Here is a 21676-nt window from a genome sequence, read left to right as displayed (position 1 = left end):
TCCTCTGGGAAGTGCCCCCGACAACCCCCCCGCCCCGCCCCGAAGCCCGCACAGCCCCCACACCTCTGCCCGGGCCTGCCCGGGATGAACTGGAACGTGTCCATTTGCGTGTCTGTCTCCCTGTCTAGACCGTAGGGTCCACAGGGCAGGAGCTCTTCTGGATGAAGCGTTTTGCTCCCACAGGCTCCGCAGACTTCTGCACATCCGCCGTCAGGGCTCCATGGGTGTCTGATAAATGACTGGATCCCAGCTCCCAATTCTGGGGGAAGTATGGTTGCTTTGGACCGGATCCATTTCTTAATTATTTTGAATTCCCTCTCTTGGCTTTCCATGAACTTCATAGCACAGTCATGGTACTTAGCGATCACTGTTCTAAGAAACAGTGTCATAAAAATAGCCAACACTTGGGGCGCCTGGGTGGCTCCGTCCGACTCTTGGTTTCAGCTCAAGTTGTGACCTCAGGGTCCTGGGATCGGACCCCACGTTGGGCTCCACGCTCAGCATGGCGTCTGCTTGAGGTTCCCTCCCTCTGCCCCTCCCCCTGCTTGTGCACTCAATCTCTTTCTCTCTAAAATAAATGAATAAATAAAATCTCAAAAAAAAATAGCCAAAACTTAGAAATAAAGCAAAAAAGGGGGGAGGGGTTGTATATCTTCCCAAGGCCACCCAGGGCCCCTTTTCTAGGGCAATGCACTTAGCTCATTCATTGTTTCTATTGACTTAAATGTCCCTGACTTAGTGAAGTTACCTGTTGTCTTACAGATCTTTGTCTAGAAGGGATGTAAATAATTTCTGCCCAGTGGGACAGATAACCCATAAGGTTTATGGCCTATTGAACATTAACCGGTTTATATTTAACTCAGTGATCCTATCCTTACATTTCTTTATTAAATTGCCTGTAAAGACCCTCGTTTCTTAGATAGTTTTTGAGCAGGCCGTAACACGGTCCCTTCATTAATTAAATGAGTTAAATAAAATCTTTGGCCGTGTTCCTTTTATGTTTCTCTGAAAGTCAAAATTTCACCTTTTTGAAAATGATTTTCAAACACAATGTGTAAGCCGGATTGACAGTAAAAAACCAAAAGGTCAACTCAGGTTGTAGTAGAGTGCATGGAGAAGCAGAGAGCCTTGGATGGGAAATGCAAGAAACTGGCCCTTCGAGGAACTTTCTAGAACCTCTAGAAGCTCTGTTATCTGTCAGATGGGGACAACATCCTAAGGTCCCTGTGTCCTTCACTGGCTTACTGAGACAACCAAGTGGGATGGTTGACTTTAAAGAACTGGGTAAAAGTCTCAACCAGTTCCGCGTGGGGCACTCGTTATATAGGAAGGGCAGCTTCTCCATCAGAAAACAGTGGTGGGGAAGGCAAGACACGGAAGGAGACTGGAATGAATGCAGATGGGAAGGAGTTGCTGCCAGTCCCCTCTGGCATGACATCAGCTGGATGTCCCCATCCATTTACCTCATTGCAGCTGATGTTCTTTCAAAAGTGAAGAGAGATCATGTCACGCCCCTGCTTCAAGCTCTCCAGAGGCTTTCCAACACTTCGAGGATAAAATTGAAGCTCCTTTTCTGGCCTACAAGTGCTCCATGCTCCAGCCCAATGGCTAACTCCCTAAGTTCATCCCAAGCCTTTCCCACCCGCACTAGCTTTGCCCCAATTCATCTCGGTGTTGTGAGCTTCTCCAGACATGCTCAGCTTTCGCACCTCAGGGCCTTTGCACTTGCTCTTCCTTCAGCCAGAAAATCCCATCCATCTCCCCCTTTCTCCACACGACTGGCTTCTTCCTTTGATTTTAACTTGAAGTTCACCCTCCCACAATGGTCACCCCTACCCATCCTTTCTAAAGCATACCTACCCTTATTCTGTCTCTCAGGACCCTGTTCTTTCCCTGCCCAGCACTGCCAGGATGGGATTATGATTTTGTGTTGTCTGTCTCCCCTACCATCAGCAGAGACTGTCTCTCGTGGTCACCCCCCTGCCCGGCACATACCAGGCGCTCGGTACATCCGTGTTGAATAAATGAGCATAAAGGCAGGAGAAATCCAGCTGGCTCTGAGTAAAGGTGCCCTGCAGCGTCTGCATATATTTCTGACCCAGTGCGATGCAAGTTCCTCCATCTTGAGTGCAGATTTCTAAAGACAGTAGTCGAGAAGAAAACTTTGCAAGGTCACAGGCATCGCCTCTGAGCTGATGTCAAGAGCAGGCCCCCTCGGCCAGCATCTCCTTTCGTCACGGGAAGGTGGGGTCTTTCTTCATGAGAGTTGTCGACAACAGCCCTTCCCACAGAGGATCAAGTGCTACCCAGACACACCTGGGGGCTGGGTTTGAAGCAGATGGCAGGAGTTCAAGACGATTTCAACAGCGAGTGGGATGGGGAGAGAAGATCCCAGGCCCACTCACAGAACCCCACCCCGTTCACTGCCAGCTTCAGATTACAGGGCTCCCTCCAACCCAGCCTGGGTTTCTCAATCAGAGCCAGCAGAGCCCAGCTCCATTTCCATGTCTGTGGTCGCTCCTCCCAGGCACCCCGATTGCATCTACAAAAAACGCCCAGTCCCCTTCAAGATGCTCCCGTGGGCCCCTGGGCCGCACCGGCCTCCCGAGAAAAGATGCTTCGACGGGCGATGCTCCCCAAGGGCTGCTGGTTGCCCCCCCGCCCCGCCCCCAGAGTTGCATGCTTGTCTGCTTTCTCGTTTTTCATAGCAAGGATATCAGGCAGCCACCAGAGAGGTCACGGCAGCACCAAGCAGTCTCCTGGGCAGGTGTCTGGTGGAGGAAAGGGCCAAAAAAGGTTGAGTTCACCATGTAGCTGGTCCCGCAGATTGGCCTTGAGATCAGACTCTGCTGGAAGTCTGCCCCTGGATGTCCTTCCCCTAAAAGGCTGGTGGCCAACTGTAACCCTGAGGCAGGGGTGCCCATAGGGCTGCCTCGCTTTGGAGGAGATTACCTTACCATCCAAGATAGGTTTGGGGCGGGCAAAGGATGCCTGTCTCGGAGTGTTCTCCCTTTTCGGGTACAAAAGGCATTTTTCTGGGACAGCTGGGTGGCTCAGTCGGTTAAATGTCTGCCTTCGGCTCAGGTCATGGTCCCAGGGTCCTGGGATTGAGCCCCGCATCGGGCTTCCAGCTCAACGGGGAATCTTCTTCCCCCCTCCCTCTGCTGCTCCCCCTGCTTGAACGCTCTTTCTCTCTCTGAGTCAAATAAATAAATAAAATCTTTAGGGGGGAAAAAAGGCATTTTTCTCTGCATCAGCCAATCGGCCTGCCACAGGCTAGGCCCACCCGCCCAGGCCACCCCTGCCTGGAGCCTTCCCATCGGACCCGGGGAATCTGCAGGGAACAGTCCCTCTTATCACCACTCCACAACCAGTGCATCCAAGGGCCCTCTCCTCCTCCCCCAAGCACATTAAACTCTTAAAACTGCTTCAGACTCGCAAAACTACACCCATGAACTGGTTGCCGTGCTTTGTTTAATTTTTTTTTTCTCCCTCAGAAATATTCTTGTGGCCAAAAATAGAACATTTTCCATTCTGAGGAACAAGCAGCATCCATGGGAATTAAAAGTAGTGCTTCATGCCACTCCAGAAAAATCCTGCCAAACACGCACACTCGGGCACACGTAAACGGCTTGCAAGTTCTAAAAAGCTGCTTTCTGTAGGTACAGTGGTGGTCGGGAGCCAAAAGCCCTCTGTTTATTTTCTATCCAAGAAAGTTACCCGAAAAGAGCACTGGGGCACCTCAAGGACTCTTTATAGGAAAAAGCTAAGTTAATCTAGTGTAATGACTGTGAAAAGAGCCCCATTGTCCACCACTCCTCCCACCCACCACCATCCCAGAATTCCTCTCCAGACTCACTCCTCTAAAATTCCAAAGCTCCCCTCAGTACAAAGTTCACGGCCTTTCCTCCAGCGAACCGCTGCTGGCTGTTTGCCGCAAGCTGTCTCTAAAGTCATTCCCAGGGTAGAATCCGAAATCGCGCATTTAGGAAACTGTGTTCAAGCTTCAGTCCCAAACAATATGTCCTGGTGAAGTCAGACAAGTATAAAGTGTCAGAATAACAGTAATGCAGAAAATTAGGCTCCTAGCACAAGACCTGGGAGCGTGTTGTACACTCTGTTCTCCAAGCTGATTACTCTGAGCATGTCTATAATCCTCTTTAATGGACCATGGGTGGTTATAGCGCCTTGCATGGTTTTGGACTTGAACATGGGACCCATTGTCCATCCTCCGGCCGCCCCCTGAACAGGGGTGGGTTAGCTTTAAGATCAGTGGGGGCTGCGTTTTACATGCATCTAGTAAGCACAGGGTACTGTTGAGAAAAATGAAGAGTCCTTTACAATGGGCATCTACAGCTCACAACAAAAGTAGCCAAGACCAGAAAACCAATGTAGAGAGAGTGAAGGAGGGGCCCAAAAGTGTGTGTATTGGGGGTGCAGATGCATGAGAATAAGGGAGGAAAGAGGAAGAGGGAGGCAGAAGAGAATCAGAATGGGAGACACCAATTGATGGAGAATGGAGGCCAACAGAAGTGGGTTGAAGGACCCAGGATGGGCCCCAGACAGACAAACGCGGCCAGACAGAGAGGAGCGGAGATAGAGCAGGCTGTGAGGCAGGATTGCCGAGGGGCCACAGGCCAGCCATTCACCAGCTAGGTTGTGCTGGGCCAGTTCACCGCTCTGAGCCTCACTTGCTTCAGGAAGAATTGGAGCTCACGGCATCTTGTGGAGGCACATGCGGATTAAGGGCGTTACTATAGAATGCTTAGAACAATGCCTGGTGCTGAGTAGGCATCCCACAAGTGCTGGTCACTTTTATTCCTGAGCAGTACACACGCTGCCAATTTCCATCGGAGAACATTGGCTTGTGAGTTAGACCTCCCGCTGTATCACCCTTCGGTCCTTCTAGTACACACAGCGGCGCAAAAATGAGCTGCGAACCCAGCCAACGTGGGTGAAAGGAGGAGTTTCAGGGTAACAGGCCAGATGCTAGCGAGCACTTGGAGCACCAGGCGAGTCCCCTGTCCTGGAATAAGAAGGGGCTCCTAGCTGCCAATGAGCCACAATCTTTCATTGCAACTTCATTAGCTCCTTCACTCCGCGAACATGGTCCAAAGTTGCACACGGTGAGGACTGCTCCCGCTTCTCTTCCTGGCGTCCACATGAGCCCCCAGCTGCCCACCTCAGCACTGAGTAGCTGCACCAGGATTAGGATTCAGCAGGCACTCCTTCCGGTCCTGACCTTGCTTGTCTGCTCAAGCTCTTCAGCCTGGATTTCTCTTTCCTTTTTCTCCAGTTGAGCAAAACCCAAGTCAGCCTTCTGGCCAGATGTGCTGGGTTTTTGTGTGCCCTCTCTCTCTTCCCCTCCCGCCATCTGTAGGGTGACTCTCCCTCACCTCAGTGCCCTTGGCATACACACAGTAAACACATACACCATGTTGTGGGTTGGAATGGTGGTCTCCAAAGATGATATGTGGAAGAACTAACCCCCAGTACCTAGAGGCAGACTTAAACAGAAGGAAGACTGTGAGAGACTCAGGGACAATGCCACGTGATGGTGGAAGGTCAGAGTGAGGTATCTACAAGCCAGGGACCACTGAAGACCCCCAGCAAACCACCAGAGGCTACAGGGAGGCATGGAACAGATTCTCTTCCAGCTCTCCAAAGGAGCCCAGCCCTGCCAGCACCTTGATTTTGGACTTCTAGCCTCCAAAACGATGAAACAATAAAATTCCCAGTTGATGGGACTTTTTTACTGCAGCCCCATCACACCATGTGAGCACCTTGAGGTCAGGGACCAAGCTCTACCCGACTTTGGATCCTCCGGCCTCTAGCGGATTCTGGCTGGTGAAAGGATCTCTAAACTTTAAGTTCTTATGAAGCAACCCTTCAAGAATTCAAAGCCTAGAACACAGGCAGTGGGTCAAATCCAGCCCATGCTGCTTGTTTTGGTAAATAAAGTTTTATTGGAACACAGCCACACTGAATTCATTGATATTTTGTCTATGGTCAGTTTCACACGCTAACTGCAGAGTTGAGTAGTTGTAGCAGAAATCAGATGGCCCACAAAACCTAAAGTATTTACTCTCTGGCCCTTTACCAAAAAAGTTTATTGACTCCTGCCTGGTCCAGAAGAAAAGAAACATAAATGGAGCCTAACAGTAGAAGAAAATAAATGCTCTAGGAATGCACAGAGAGCACGGAATAGAGAATGACTGGTTGAACGTTCACCAAGTCTTCATAGGGAAGATGACATTTGAAAAGTGAGAGAGAGTTCTCTCAGAAAAGGCAAAATATGGGCGCCTGGGTGGCTCAGATGGTTAAGCGTCTGCCTTCGGCTCAGGTCATGATCCCAGGGTCCTGGGATCGAGTCCCGCATCGGGCTCCCTGCTCCTTGGGAGTCTGCTTCTCCCTCTGCCTCTCTCTCTCTCTCTCTGTCTCTCATGAATAAATAAATAAAATCTTAAAAAAAAAAAAAGAAAAGGCAAAATATTTAATTTATTCACTCTACGGTGCCACCTGGACTGACCATTTTTGTACTCATTGTTGCATGGTGGTTAAGAGTTGGAGTTAGAGTTGGTTTGGGGGAAAGTGATGATGGGTTCTGTTCTCTACACACTGAGCTTGACTTGCCAGAGGCATACCCGAGAGGAGGTGTCCAACCACGGACACTACTGAGCCATCAAGATCAGAGGCACAGATTTGGGATTCAATACCATAATGATCGCTCAGAAAAAAAGTGGGAAATGAGTAAAGAAGATGCTTGCACGTGAAACTTAGGGGAACTTCAGAACTTCTGTGGAAGGCCAAGGAAGAGGAAGAAACCCTCAGGGATTGGAGGACAGGCAAAACAGGAAGAAAGGAGGAAGTCACGTCCCTAAGGCCCCAGGAAGTGAAGGGTCAGCACTGCTAAAGGTTGCCAGAGGCCGGGAGGACCAATCCATCAGATTGGTGGTGGTGTGGTGACAGTCATTTCAACGGCTCATCACAAGTCATCCCTCATACTAAATCATCAGGAAAAGCATACTTCAGGTATCATCAAGAGAAAAAAAAGAAAAGAGGAACAGTGTGAGAACAGGAGGGAAGAAATAAAGAGAAGAGAAACACAGAAGTTGAAGACAGCTGGGCTGAAATGAATACTTACTGCCTAAAATCTAAATATTATACTCTTTCTATGTAGATTCTATACAGATTCCTTCCTTCATCTAAATACGGCAGGACTGAAAATTAATAAAATGCACAGGATCCATAGACAGTCCATCCCATTAAACAACCAACATATGAGCCTACTAATATTAACGGCATAGTACAGGCATTGAGGTAATCACAACTACTGATTATTGACTGTCTGCACTGCCAGGTGCTGTTCTAGTTGCTTCACACTCTTCCTCATTTGATCCCCCCCCCCCATTAAAACCCTGTGTAGCGAATATATAGTAACGCATAATCTGCATTTTTTTCAGATGAGGATCCTGAGGCTCAGGAAGGTCCCACAATTATACACCATTCCAGGGAGTAGAAAGCATGGGGGACATGGGGCTAGGGAAGGGAGTTGAAGCCAATATTTACTGAGGGCTCACTCTGTGGAAGTATTTTATGAAGAATTTTACATCCTTTGGCTCATTTAAGCCTCACAAGAACTGAGGTGGAAGAGGAGATGGTCAGAAATGAACTTGGAGAGGTTCGATACAGTGCCAAAGGTCAAATGTTGAGGGGAAAAACTTCTTGGTTTTCCAAAGAAACCCTTCAGAATTCAGATATAAACTACATAGCAAGGTATTTGAGGTTGAGATCAGTCTAAGTCACTGCTAAAATAATGCAAAATAACTCTGGTGTCATCTAAGACATTTCTGAAGGGCTCTTCTGACCATGAATGAAAGATGACAGAACCCCAGCTCCCACAACCCTACCCCCGGAAGAGGGAAATGCCCCCAGGGGGCTGGTGCATGCTCCTCCTCCTTGAAATAAGGGGTGGGGCTAGATGACCCCAAAGGTTTTTTTCCAGCATTAAAAGTTGATGTTTCCAAGCACATGATAGGGTCCAGCTGGCAAAGTGTGTTCAATGTTTATAAAGTAGGCAATTCAACTAGGGCTAAGAAAGATCCTAGTGAAGAATTTTTGGAAAGTGTTTCAGTCGTCAAAAACCACTCCCCTATGTTGGGGAGGACTTTATTCTTCAAGGTTTTCACTCACATGCTTCACTCACACAGCTCCCAGTGCAGGGTGGCCGGCCCACGCTCAATGTCCCTGCCCTCATTCATGCGTCCATTCCACAAACGAAAAATTCTTCTTTGAAATGTAGATGGCACAGTTTAGTCAACGCTTACAGGATGATCCTGAGATCATTGTGCCTGCTGATAAAAAAAGAAAAGAAAGCCTCTGCTTAAGAACAACCGATGTTCATAACGCATGATGGAAGACAAAGAGACAGATTACTAGTTCCGTATCATGGTTCTAAAGACTTAGGTTCGGGCACCTGGGTGGCTCAGATGGTTAAGCGTCTGCCTTCGGCTCAGGTCATGATCTCAGGGTCCCGGGATCGAGTGCCGCATCGGGCTCCCTGCTCCTTGGGAGCCTACTTCTCCCTCTGCCTCTCTCTCTCTCTCTGTCTCTAATGAATAAATAAATAAAACCTTTAAAAAAAAAAAAAAGACTTAGGTTCTTCAGGGTTGACTCCGGTGAAATAAACCCTCAGGTGGAAGTACACACCGCTTCTGGAAGATAATCTGGCAATTCTTATCATGAGCTTTAAAATAAATCAAACCCTTTGACCCTGGGATTTTCCTTCTAGGGATGTGAGTTTAGGAAAATCACCAGAATACAGCAGGCGAAGAGAACTGGTACAGTGTATTAATTGCTCACCCTCTGGATTCATAGTGTCTGTCGCCTAACCAGCTGGGCAACTTTGCTAGAAGTACTCAACCTCTCTGTGCCTTGGCATCCTCGCCTACAAAATGGAGATGAGGACCATCTTTGCATCACAGGCCTGGGACGTGGCCTAAACGAGTTATTAAATGTAACATCTCTATATGCATTTGCTCATTTTTCTTTTTTTTTTTTAAGATTTTTTTTATTTTTTATTTGACAGAGAGAGAGAAAGTACAAGCAGGGGGAGTGGCAGGCAGAGGCAGAGGGAGAAGCAAGCAGACTCCCTGATCCCAGGATGCCGGGCTCAATTCCAGGACCCCGGGATCATGACCTGAGCCGAAGGCAGACACTTAACCGACTGAGCCACCCAGGCGCCCGCTCATTTATTTCTCATAAAAACTCCACGAAGAAAGCAAGAAAAATATTAGCCTGCCCTGGTCAGGAAGAAGCAGTCAATTATCCACAGGCTCTTTTATTATTACGGTGGACACCACAGAGACACAAACGTGTTCATCGTGACATTGTTCATCACAGTGCAAATTTTGTTCAAAATCAACTCTTCAACAAGCAGAGAATGGTTAAATAAATGATATTTCCACATGATAAACTAGGCAGCTACTTAAAATGTTTTCAAAAGGAAGTCCACGAAAGGGGGAAAACTCAGCAAAGAATGTAAGTAGAAAAGTCGGCTGTGAGGTTGTGTGTCCCCTGTGGATCCCAATGTTGACGTAGTGTAGTGGATAATGCTGTCTTCACCCAAATCCCTTCTTTGGAGCCCAGATCCCTCCCCACTGATAGCTCACAGCTGCACCCCTCACTGGGAATTGTTCTGGGCCCTAGGAAGTGGACTTATCCAAAATCAGCCCCTCCAGGGGGTCCAGTGACTTGCTGATGCAGGGAATACAAAGGCCTGCCCACTTACCTTAATTTGGAACCACTGTGAAAGGCCAGCCCGGCTCAGGCTCCCCCACAGATGAGCCGGGTCTCAGTGGCAACCCGATCTGGAGGCAGATTCTCCCTCTGCGTAGGTCTCCCTCCCTTTCTTACAGGGGAGTCTCCCTAGGAAACATTCAGCATGCACCTTTTGTCTGCGGGTCTGTGTCCAGGGAACCCAATATCTAAGGTATTTGTACCTCAAGATATTATGAGGGAATATCTCTAAGATACGAAATTCCTGGATTTTCCAAATTCTCTGGGATGAGTCTGTATTATTTTAAATGAATAAAATGGCATTGTTTTAAAAAAGGCAGAGTCCTCCCTGGAGTGTTAAAATTAATCAAGCCCATGCATTTCAATACATTCATTTTATTTTTTCTTCTTGATCTCAGATTTTTTTAAAAATATATGTAAATATTTTAATTTAAAGGATATCACTGGTAAGTAATGAGCTGAGGTTAAGTACAAATGTCCCCACTTGGGAGTATATATCGTGCCTCCACCTGGCATCAACATGGCTGATCCATAGGTCCCAAGGATGTGGCTTACAATATAATTATTTTCTCTTGGAGAATTGTCTTCATACACTGTGCTACTTACTAGCCACTCCCCCCAAAAAATCAGCCTAATTGCTTGATAACAGTCCATTGGGTGTTTTATTGATCTTGCCCATCTGCTCACCTACTCCACCGTCCACTCAGACTTTACTCTGAATACCACGGGAAGGCTCAAGAGATTCTTTCTCAAAGGACTAAGCTTTTTTTTTTTTCTTCCTTGAGGATATTCAAAAGACTCCCACAGCAGTTTCAAGAGAGGAGGCCTGAGAACATCTTGAGTGATGACACATCTCTGGAACAACTGCTCAACCACTTAGAGTGGCTCCTTGGAGAGGACAATGCTTTTTACGTATCGGCACCTGGGGTTTGTTTAAAACAAAATCCGCTACATAACTTTCAGAGTCACTTTTATGTCCCACATAATCCTCTCATTCTAATGCCACAGGGTGTCTGTCAACAGCTTTGGTTAAGACACAATAAAACTTTAGAAGTAGCTATTTGAGTCAGACTTGTACTTGTAGGTACGGTACATCTCCTTCTGTGGATAAATGCCAAATCGTTGTAATGATGCCAGAAAAAAGCCATCAAGATCCATAGACGCTAAAGAGGGAGAGGGGAAAAAAAAGCATCTTGTGGAAAACTCCTAGGCAAACAGCACGTACTACCCACAGATGGGTGTGAGTCTAACAACTGATAAATGGGGAGAGAGGACACTTAGGGAAATCCTTTTTTCTAGAATGGTAGTCTTACAAGTGATCCCAACTCTGGGGAGTCTATCTCAAGAAAACGTTCATAACTGTGGGGAAACTTTTGTGCACAAAGATGTCATCACAGTGATACTGTTTATTTATAATGACGATGGGGAGAGGCTAAGTGCTCAACACTAGCAATACGGTTACATAAACTGCTACATTTAACGTTTCTGAAGACTTTATGATCATAAGGAAAAAGACTCAGCCATCGTGTTGAATGAATAAGCAGGATCTACGGTTTTATGTCTGATGTGAGGTCAGCTACATAAAAATATTCAGAAGCTACGTAAGCGCTAAAAACCAACTCGAAGGAGAAACAACAAAATGTCACCAACCATCGGATGTCTTAGAACAGTGAGGTTCTGCATGATTTTCTTTCCTTCCTTCTAACTCGTCTGCATGTTACCGACTCTCTAGAATGGAACAAAGGTTATAAACTTTCTAACAATTGAAGGAGGAGGAGAAGGAAGACAGTGGCTGTCCCTTCACCCTGGTTTCCGTGGTAATTAGAAACAACAAATCTGAGGCATCGTTGGAATGGGGCGCCAGGCTCCCAAGATGGAGAGCAGAAAATCAACAATGTGAGAAATGGACCCACACGAACACGTTAAAATAAAGGCGAAAGGGTAACCACAGCGAGAATTGACAATTGGGTAATAAGTTTTACAGGTTTGCCAGTGGGATTTTCTTGGGTTTCTTTGTACCAGATCCTCCTCCTATTTAGTCTGTTGTGGGTTCCAAGGCCCTTGTTCAGACAGTCGGGAGAACCACGAGTCTGTTCTTGGCTTGGATTTTAGAACCCAAAGCCTCTGAGGAGCTGCAAAACATGGGGGATGTGAGGTCGGAGACAGGCTTGCTGACTCTCCAGATTAGAAGGTGTTGCCCAGCCCAGGAGGATGGGGAGAGCTGGAGAGGAGGCTAGGAGGGTCTTCAACAGTGGGTCCTGCCGCTCCGCTGCTTCCTCTCGTCGTGTGGGGACGGGAGAGGAAAAATCACAAACCCCACACAGGCTGGAGGGCACCTGTGCCCCTTCCCCGGTAGAGCCAGGGGGGCTGCAAGATGCCAGAATGGAAAGGGGGTGCATGGAAGCAGCCGAAGCAGCTGCTAGGGTTCCTCATTCCCACGTGGTGCAGCAGAGAAGCTGGACTCCCCCTTCCCTAAGCGTAGTTGGGAGGAGCGAATTCCACCCAGCGCCCTGCCACCCTGCAGGGTGCACAGGGGGAAAATACCCCTCGTGTTCCAGAGAGTCCCCCTTGGCCATCTCCGTGGCTCCGAGCCCAGATGGAAAATCATGCTCAGCAAAGGCATGGTCTCAGTGGTGGCCACGTGGAAGGCCCCAGGAAACACAATGTAATCATGGGGAGGGGGGTTGCTGAACTGACGGAAATTTAATTTCTAATACCCAAGGGGATGGGAACTCAAATGGGAAAGCAGCTATTTCACTGATACCAAGAAGCCATCGATTGTAAAATGCATCATTAATTTATGTACCACTAAGAAAGAAAGATGCCAATTAGTCTATGAAACAATGCTTTCTCATCACTTAGAATTTGTATTTTATGCTTGCTGAAGAAGCTTTTTCTAGACTTATTGGGACATAGACTTTTATTATATATCACTCTTGTGTATGCATAAAAAAGAAAATAAATTAAGAAGTTATCTTTGCATTCAGAGTCTAACCATGCTGAATCAATGTTCATATTTGCCTGTACCCTATTGTCCTCTGTGTTGATGATAAAACATTTCTTACAAGTGTCCCACTATTGGCTCCAGGCTTCCTTCCAAGATGTCACCACACATTCTAAGAGGCTTAATGTGGGTGCATTCTTGTTCCACCTGTACAAATAGGCAATGCCTTTTTACATAACGCAGTAACAAAATGTATCAGAGTTTCCAATACTTGTAGTAATCTACCTCTAATGCCTTGCATGAGGTTGTTGCTTTTCAGTGACTCCCCAAATACAAATATTTGCTTTACTAATACCATCTCTAGACCCCATTGCTCTGCTTCCCAACCTTCCTGTCAACTCTAACTTTTCATTTCAATCCTGAAACTCAGGATGATCATTTTGAAAACATTTCAAACAGCAACTAAACTCAACCTGGGTACTACCGACAATGCATAGAATTCAACAGAAGGGACAATAATATAAATGCCGACGAACAAGTTCAAACATCCACAGGCCATTACGTCGGCCCTGTCACCCGGCCAATAATCGAGATTCAGAGACGCCATCAATCATAAGAACCGGATTTCAGAGATGTTAACACATGAAAAGGCATGTATTAGAATTAATGAAGTATGACCACGTGAGTTCAAGAAATATTTAAAGGTACATATCTTGCACAGCGGAGCTCATAAAATAAAGTTGTACCCATTACGCAGGTGTAGCAAGGGGAGACTACACTTGCAATTTAAAGGCCTCCAGCGAAGAGTACATTAGCAGGCCGGCCACAGAGGGGTCCAATGTCCTTGCTCAAAGTGACCTCATGGTATCTGGCAGGAATTGGTTCAGCAGGAACAGCACCCGGATCTAGCTGCCGACACGAACAGAGGGAGGTCACACGGTTTCTCAGAGGACGGGTCACAGCACCCATGTTCCTGTCCCTTCCAGTAATGCATTTTCAGCCTGGCCCTTGATCAGGAGGGGAGTCTTCCTGACAAAGAGCAGATGATAACCTTCCCTTCATGGTGTGGCTGTGCAGGATACAGACAAAACGCCATAAACAACAGCGACAACGAACTGAGGGATGAAGGGAGGAAATGGAGTACGAACATGCGGTTAACAGCTTGCAACTGACACATGTGTGAGTCCCAGAGCCACGTTATTTATTATATTATGAGTCACTTCACCTTTGGGAGGAAGAAACTAGCTACTCACTAACACCATTTCCTCTTCTTCCTGGGAATGTAACAGGACCGCGCATCCCAGCCCCCTTATATTTAGATGGGGCAACAGAATTGATTTTGGGGGCCAATGGCATTTGAGCAGAGGGCTGGAATATCCCACTTCTAGCCTTAGAATCTAAACCCTTCTGCTTGATCCTCTCTCCTTTCTCTTATCAACTGCCACCAGACTCAGAGGACCAAAGGGGGGATTCTCATGCCCTAGAGGAGGGTGGCACCTCCAAGGAACCTGAATCCCCGAATAACAGGGTCCAGTGGATAGCCTTGACCACCACATTACACGGACAGTAACAGCACCAAAAAATAAGGCTTTGCCTGTTACACAGTTACCCCCGCTCCATCTAACACATGCTGTGCCTCAGCTTCTTCATGCCCCGGCAAATCAGTTACTTGAGAGGAGTCAGCACCATGCCTGCCCCAGAGGAAGTGCTACGTAAACCGTGGCTATATGTTACCGCTGTTGTTGACCCTGTCATTGCTGTTGCTGAAGTACAGAAGGCAGCTAGAGAATTCTAATGGGCAGGACGCTTTTTGCAGCATAGAGCAGAGGGAAGTAAAACTTCTATAAATATCAACTGATACCGACGGTATTTAAAGTGAAATTTGAGCAATCACATTTTCAGAGACTGAGAATATTCTGTGAATAGTAATAAAGACCCCGAAACAAGGAAGTGATGGATTCCCAGGCAGGCGGAGTAGCTTAAGGACCCATGCCAGACTCAGAAGGCGGTCGGCAGAAGCTGGGAGAAGAGAAATCTGGATCAGGCGAGAACAGAGACTGCTCCTCAAGCCACAACGGGCAATGGCTCTGCGCAGCCCCTCGGGGAGGAGGGGGTGGTGGTTGTCATCAAAATTCTAGCCCTGGCTACAGGATGGTTACATTAATATAGAATAAAATATATGTGGTTCTTTCTCAATGGCATCTCTGTCACCCTCATTGGCTTCTTTTATTGTTTCCATGAGGTCCTCAGTTAGGATACCCCTCTAGGCATGGGGACACCCACCCACCTGCAGTTTGGAGTCATTTCTGGGGAGGAAAATGGCTTATCCTTGTCAAGAGTGGCTTGAACCAGCTTTCTTTCTAGCTGTGCCTGCAACATGTTCTCTTAGCATATGAGACTTTCCCCAGCCAAGCTTCTCATTCCTTCATTCACTCATTCGTTCATTCATTCATTCACTCAAGAAACATTTATTGAGGGGCGCCTGGGTGGCTCAGTTGGTTAAGCGACTGCCTTCGGCTCAGGTCGTGATCCTGGAGTCCCGGGATCGAGTCCCGCATCGGGCTCCCTGCTCAGCAAGGAACCTGCTTCTCCCTCTGACCCTCCCCCCTCTCATGCTCTCTGTCTCTCATTCTCCCTCTCTCAAATAAATAAATAAAAACTTTAAAAAAAAAAAAAAAGAAACATTTATTGAGCACCTGCTATGCACCAGGTACTGTGCTCGTTACTGGATAGTAGCGATAGTTGCAATAGCAACACAAACGCAGCCCCCGCCTTATTGTTCCTACAGCTCAGCATGGGAAGACAGACAAGAAACAGGTAAGCCAATAAATGTACAATTACATATGTTAGACAAAGTGTTCCAAACATGGGGGGAAAAAAAAAGGTAAATCATGATGTTCTCTGCTGGGGAAGAACAAGAGGCCCTCCATTGAGCGAGATCATCTAGGAACCCCTGCCTGAGGAGATGATAATTAAATCATTTTGGTCTAGAGACCTCATCTCCTCAATAGACTGTAAACACCCTGGAGACAGGGATTTCTGCAGCATTTGGCCATGTCCCCACACACAGTAGGTGCTCATTAAATTCACTGATAAGGGGGCTGCCTTTTTGTCCTCCAGAGAGCATCAGCCCAAATCTGGGTTTTGACCTCGCCTTCTGCCCATCTATTGGGTCCCAGGGGCGTCTCGGGCAGGCTTGATCTTTGAGGTTCCCAGCAAGCTAGAGGATGCTGGGCAATAATTTGGGAGCTTCCGCCTCCCGCACACCCACGTTGGCCGGCGGCGCAGGCATCCTGGGAAGCTTTACAGGATTGTCTCCTCTTCCAGAGACTTGTCTGTAGCGTTAGTGTTGCTCTATCCATGCTCTTAAAATTTAAAAAAACAAAAAAAAAAAACCAAAAAAAAACCCACGGTCAGAGTCATTATTAAAAGGGAAAAATCAAACAGTAATAACACTCCAGAGACACCGGAAGTATTATGAAAAGGAAGTGTTTAAGTGGAAAATACTGAGCTTCGGAAACAAAACTGCAAGCATCCGAACTCACTTACGTAGGAAACCCAGGGAAGGGATGCGAGGAATGGTGAGGAGGTCTTTTGCCATTGAGTCAAGTCTCTGGCAAATGATCCCTGATGAATCCGAATTTGCTCTGGGATTTGAAACTTTCCATGGTCTTACATTTCATCAGCTGCTTTGAGTTACTTTTAAAGAAACACATTTTTAGAGAGAAATTTTTGACAGAGAACGGGGAGCAGATGTAATTCTTTGGAATAATTACTTCCTTTGTTGACAGTTTTTTTTTTTTCCATAGCACCCACTTGCAATTAAATACAACAGTAATTAAAATCTCTAAATTCACTCAGAATTACTGTCCCATCGGTCACCTCCAGAGATCCTTCAAATGCCACTGTGGAAAGAATGTCTTCTCGGAGATGCAAGGTGCTAAGACAGAGGGCTTGGATTTTTCTAATTTGTAGTCAGAAATTGATAATACACAGGAGATTTTTAACTGATTTGAAAATCATCACCATGAATTAAAAATCCAAGGCTGGAGACCATAGGATAACTTGGGGAAAAAAGGGAGGCTGGGTTGGTTTTGTTGTTTTTTGGTTTGGGGTTTTTTTGTTTTTACATTTTTATACAAATTACAAGCACATTCGAGGATTTAGTGACATACATGTTAGAGATATAGACCAACACACTTCCCCCAGTGCAGACTTGAAACGTTCAGTCTAATTTAGCCATGACCTAAGTGTGTCTTTCCGAGCCTGCCCCTAACTGAGACAAAGTGTGTTTACATCTGATGGTAACTCTGTCAGTTGAGCCTTGGAAGGTTTTTAAAGTGATTCAAGAAGGGCCTCCCCTCCCCTATCACCCTCCCTCCTCTTCTCTATCCCCTCCCCCTCCTCTGGCATGTCTCACTTTTCTCAAAGGCACTGTCTCCCTTCCAAGACACAAGCAAGCAACCTCTAAGAGTAGCTCAGACTGCCTCCTTCCATGGCCCATTTTAGTCACTCATCCGCCCTGGTCTTGGCGTCCTTTTATTAAAACGACACCTTTCACCAGGCCTCCAACTTCCTCACTCCAGTCTTTACAAAGCCTTGTCCTTCCCCCCAGGGCCTCTGGTGAATCCCTCTCCTGTTCCTGTAACTCTGATGCCCACTTTGTCCTCCCACAGAGCACGACAGGACCTAGCCTCAGTTTACCTTCCTGTCCTTAGTTCTCCATCTAGATAGCATGCTGATCCTCCCCACGCCCTCCATCCTGCTACTTTCTCCACAGGGAATGTCTTTCTTCCTGTGCGTGCACGTCCAATTTCTCTCCACCCTTCAGTCCCAATCTGAGAAAAGCTGCTTCGGGAAATGGGCCCTGAATGTCGGCTGGGGGCTCCGTGGGAATCCTAGGGCATTCGGAAAATTCCCCGTGCTGACTCAGATCACATTCAAGCCCTCTTTTCTCCACTGAGCCACAATCAGAAATATTCTTCTGATATGCCCACCCCCTACAATTAACTCTCACCTTTTTTTCTTTTGCTCTTTTATTTCCAAAGAATGGGACTGAGAATTGGGTGGCATTGCCATCCTGGCCAGTTTTGGGGCTGTAAGTAGACGGGAGGGAGACTGGCTACCCGGCACTGTTGGTAGATAACCATTCATGACTTGAGAACATTCAATAAGCTCTCCTTGAGGGGATAGAAGATATCCAGTCTCGTGGGTATGAGTGTGAAGAGCTAGCTCGCAGCCCTGCTGGTGAACTTCAAATCCTCAAGCTCTGGACATACCCAGCCATGTTCTGTTCCTATGGGATTCCTGTGAGGTGGGCAGATTAGGAACAACGGGGTGAGGGTAAGGATGGATTTTTCAAGGTTCCATTGTCTGCAGAAGGAGGTTCTCCTATGGTCAATGTCTGGGGAAGGGTCTTTTGACTGCGAGAACAAGCAGGCTAACACACACCAGTGGGTAGTTCGAGAATCCACAGGAGTCTCACAGAAACCTAAGAACAAGAAGCAAAAGCACACCTGGGTGCCACCCGAGAACCACAGCTAGGAAACACCTAGAACATAGGCCATTATTTCTTTAGACTCACCCACGTTACTCAGCACATCTGTTCCTTCCTTCTCCTTTTGCCCTCCACCATCTATCCTGTACCCTCATAGTCTTTCCTCCCTCATGATGTTCACCTGCCCTTGGTTTTTTAACACCTCTCTTGCTCCCACTTGACCTGGGATCTTCATGTCCATTTCCTGACTGGCTCGACCTCTCAGCCTCAATTCTACCTTACTGAAAGAGCAGTGTGATCTACCCAAAAACTCTTTGAGCAAGGTCACTGAGGGGTCTAATTCCCACCCAGCCTGTTCGGTGTTAGTGCGATGGGGAGGTAGTTGTGGGGATCAGTCACATGGTAGGTGCGACCACTTGCTAGGAGAAGCTTCTCCTTTTAGCAGGGCTGTGATTAGAACACACCATGAATCCCTTCAGGGTCCAGCTGGGAAAGATGCTGGAGGTGTTTAGGGCAGCTGACCACAGTTCCCAGATCTTCCTTCACTGAGCCTGTTTTGGGGTAGCAAGCACACTGGGAAGCCTCTTTCACAGTTTGATAACCTGGCCTACTAGGCTCCTCACTTGGACCTTAAAATGTTTTAGGCTGTTGCCTTACCTTATAGTTAAATACTAAGAAAGGCCTTTAGGATCACACACTCATGGAAAGGTGGCTCACCTTCCATGACTGCTGAATTCTTTTTTTTAAAAAAAAGAAAGATCTCCTCCCACATAACTCATTAGCCTCTATTACATGAGAAAGTCCAGGATGTACCTTGTGGAAATAATTGTGAACACAGGAGATAATTGGGCACGTTTGCCAAACAGCGTTCACAAGAAAAGTATTTGCCCATCGCTGTTGGAACTCCTGAGGCTTAGTCTTAAGGTTTAGGATTAAGGACAATTGCCAGATATGAACTATTGCTGAATCAAAACCCCTACTCAAAAAGGGGGGAGAGGGTGAGAAGTGACAGTAAAGAGTCTTCATTAACTCAGCCCCCGCATCCCTTCCTGGCGTGTTGAGCTGATGAGGAGAAAGCGTGCAATGTCTACGCCTGGTGATTCAGTTGGTGAAGAGCCAGAGAGATGGTTTCTATCCTGTTCCTCAGGTGGCTTTATCTTGTTCCATGGCTACAAAGTGGACCTTGTACCCTGGCCGGGAAGCTGCCTATGCAGGGCCTTGCTGTCTTTGGGGCAACAACGACAACTAGAAAATCAGACTTCAGTCCGTCCATCTTGCCCTCTTCACTGGCAGGGGACATCCTGTCACTTGTCACTCAAGTCTTGTTTTCACCTTGCTATGCAATGACAGACACAACACAAGAAGACCAGGGGTAAAGGCTGACACTGAGCTCTCACCATTAGGAAATGTATTTATTCCATCAAGTTAAAGGGGGAGAAATTGACTTCTGCATGAAGGTCAAAAGGAACTGGATAAAAATTCAACATCAATACTTAATTTTTTAAAGAAATTGCTCAGTAATCTAGAAATAGAAGGAACAAAGAGGTAGAACCCAAACAAGATAAAGAATGTCTGCATACAACCAGCAGCTAATATGATATACATGGTGAAAAAGTGAGTCCCATTAACATCAAAAATAAGATAAAGGTGTCCTCTCTTACCGTGTCTAATATGGTCTGGAGTTTCTAGTCAATGAAATAAGACAATGAAAAGAAAAGCAAGATGTAGCTTTTGGGAAGGAGATAAATTATGGTCTGTATATAATATCACTGTTGATCTAAAAAAACTAAAGCAATTAATAAAAAACTATCTGTCTGAAAAAGAGGCTGGAATAGGGCAGAAAGGTATAAAACAGGGATAATTTTTTTCCTAGGTACAGCAGCAGTGGTATTGGAATTGGATCAAGGTGATTGACCGAACACAGATGACTGCCAAATTTTTAGGACAACAGGGTTACAAACCCAACAAGCCCTGGAAAATAGGAGAAAGAAACATACACAAGAGAATAATATTGTGAAGAGTAGAACAGAGCACAAGAACCTCCAGCAGATTGGAGAAATACAGAGAGTGGGAGCAGGGGGCCTTGGCTCCATCAATATGTGCTTAATAGTTCACAAGTGGGGCGCCTGGGTGGCTCAGTCGGTTAATCGTCTGCCTTCGGCTCAGGTCATGATCTCAGGGTCCTGGGATCGAGTCCCGCATTGGGCTCCCTGCTCAGCGGGGAGTCTGCTTCTCCCTCTCCCTCTGCTCGTCTCCCTGCTTGTGTGCTCTCTCTCTCGCTCACTCTCTCTCAAATAAATCAATAAAATCTTTAAAAAAAAGGTCTCAAGCAAATTTCACTTATGAACTGATACCCAGAGACAGTATTTAAAAATTGAATCCAGCAGAATATTAAGAAAAATATGTTGTGACCAAGTAGAATTAATTCTGTATACTACGTAGAATACATTCCTGTAATTTGCTACAATATAACAGAGGGAAAAATAGATGTGTTTTACTACACTTGAAAAAACATTTGGTAAATTTCAATACATAGTCTAATTTTTAAAAAGGAAAAAGCCTTAGAGAAGGAATAAAAGGAACTTTCTTTAACTTAACAAAGGTGCCATAGTTCCATAAGAAGAAACACAAATGGACAAGGGAACGTAGGAGGTTTGTTCACCATCACCAGGAGATGGGAAAACGCAACTTAAAACAATAAAAATATAATTTCTCCCTAAGATAAAAGGAATTAATAGATTAATCCTATGCCAAACCAGCAACCCTGTAAGGAAACATTACTGGGAGCAAAATTTGAAAACCATGACGAAATTTTGCAGAGCATTTGGAAACAACTGACTAGCATTTCCACGATTTGTGAAAACACAAAGAGGCGTGAAAGAGATGTTAATTGGTGTGCTTTTTAAAAATTGTCCTACATCCATTGAGTGCCTCATGTAGTGCTTCCTCCCTGTCCTCACTGTGGAAAATGGAAAATGCACGGAGCTCAGCTTCCATGGCGGAGAGTCCAGGATCTAAGAAGCACGAAGACAGTAAGAGCAGAACTCACCACCTGCCCTGTTGCCCAGGCTCAACAGCAGTTTAACTATTACAAGGGTCAGAGCTGAGAGTTAGAGCCAACCAGGTGGTCTCCAAATAAACATGGCTGTGACTGGGGGTCTCATCCATTCCTGCCTCCAGTGGATGGACAGAAACCGGAAGGGGAAATGAAGATGTGCCCTGTTTATTGCAATTCCTAGCTGTGGGTGCAACTCAGTAACCCAGACACGACATGGGGTTCGGTGCTGGGCACACGTGGCTGAGTAAGAAATGATTCGCCACCCCTAATAACTTATATCTCTGTTTTTTTTCTCTATTCCGGAGACTTCGACATAATTAGGATTCCCTGGGCAAAAGCTAGTTACTCCAAAGCGATGGTTCTCGAAGGGAGGCCCTGA

This window comes from Mirounga angustirostris, unplaced genomic scaffold (genome assembly GCF_029215605.1).
Source record: "Mirounga angustirostris isolate CCGP_5_RB_7025 unplaced genomic scaffold, mMirAng1.0.hap1 SCAF_6, whole genome shotgun sequence".
In the NCBI taxonomy this organism is placed as follows: domain Eukaryota; kingdom Metazoa; phylum Chordata; class Mammalia; order Carnivora; family Phocidae; genus Mirounga; species Mirounga angustirostris.
This window is presented reverse-complemented; position numbering follows the sequence as displayed.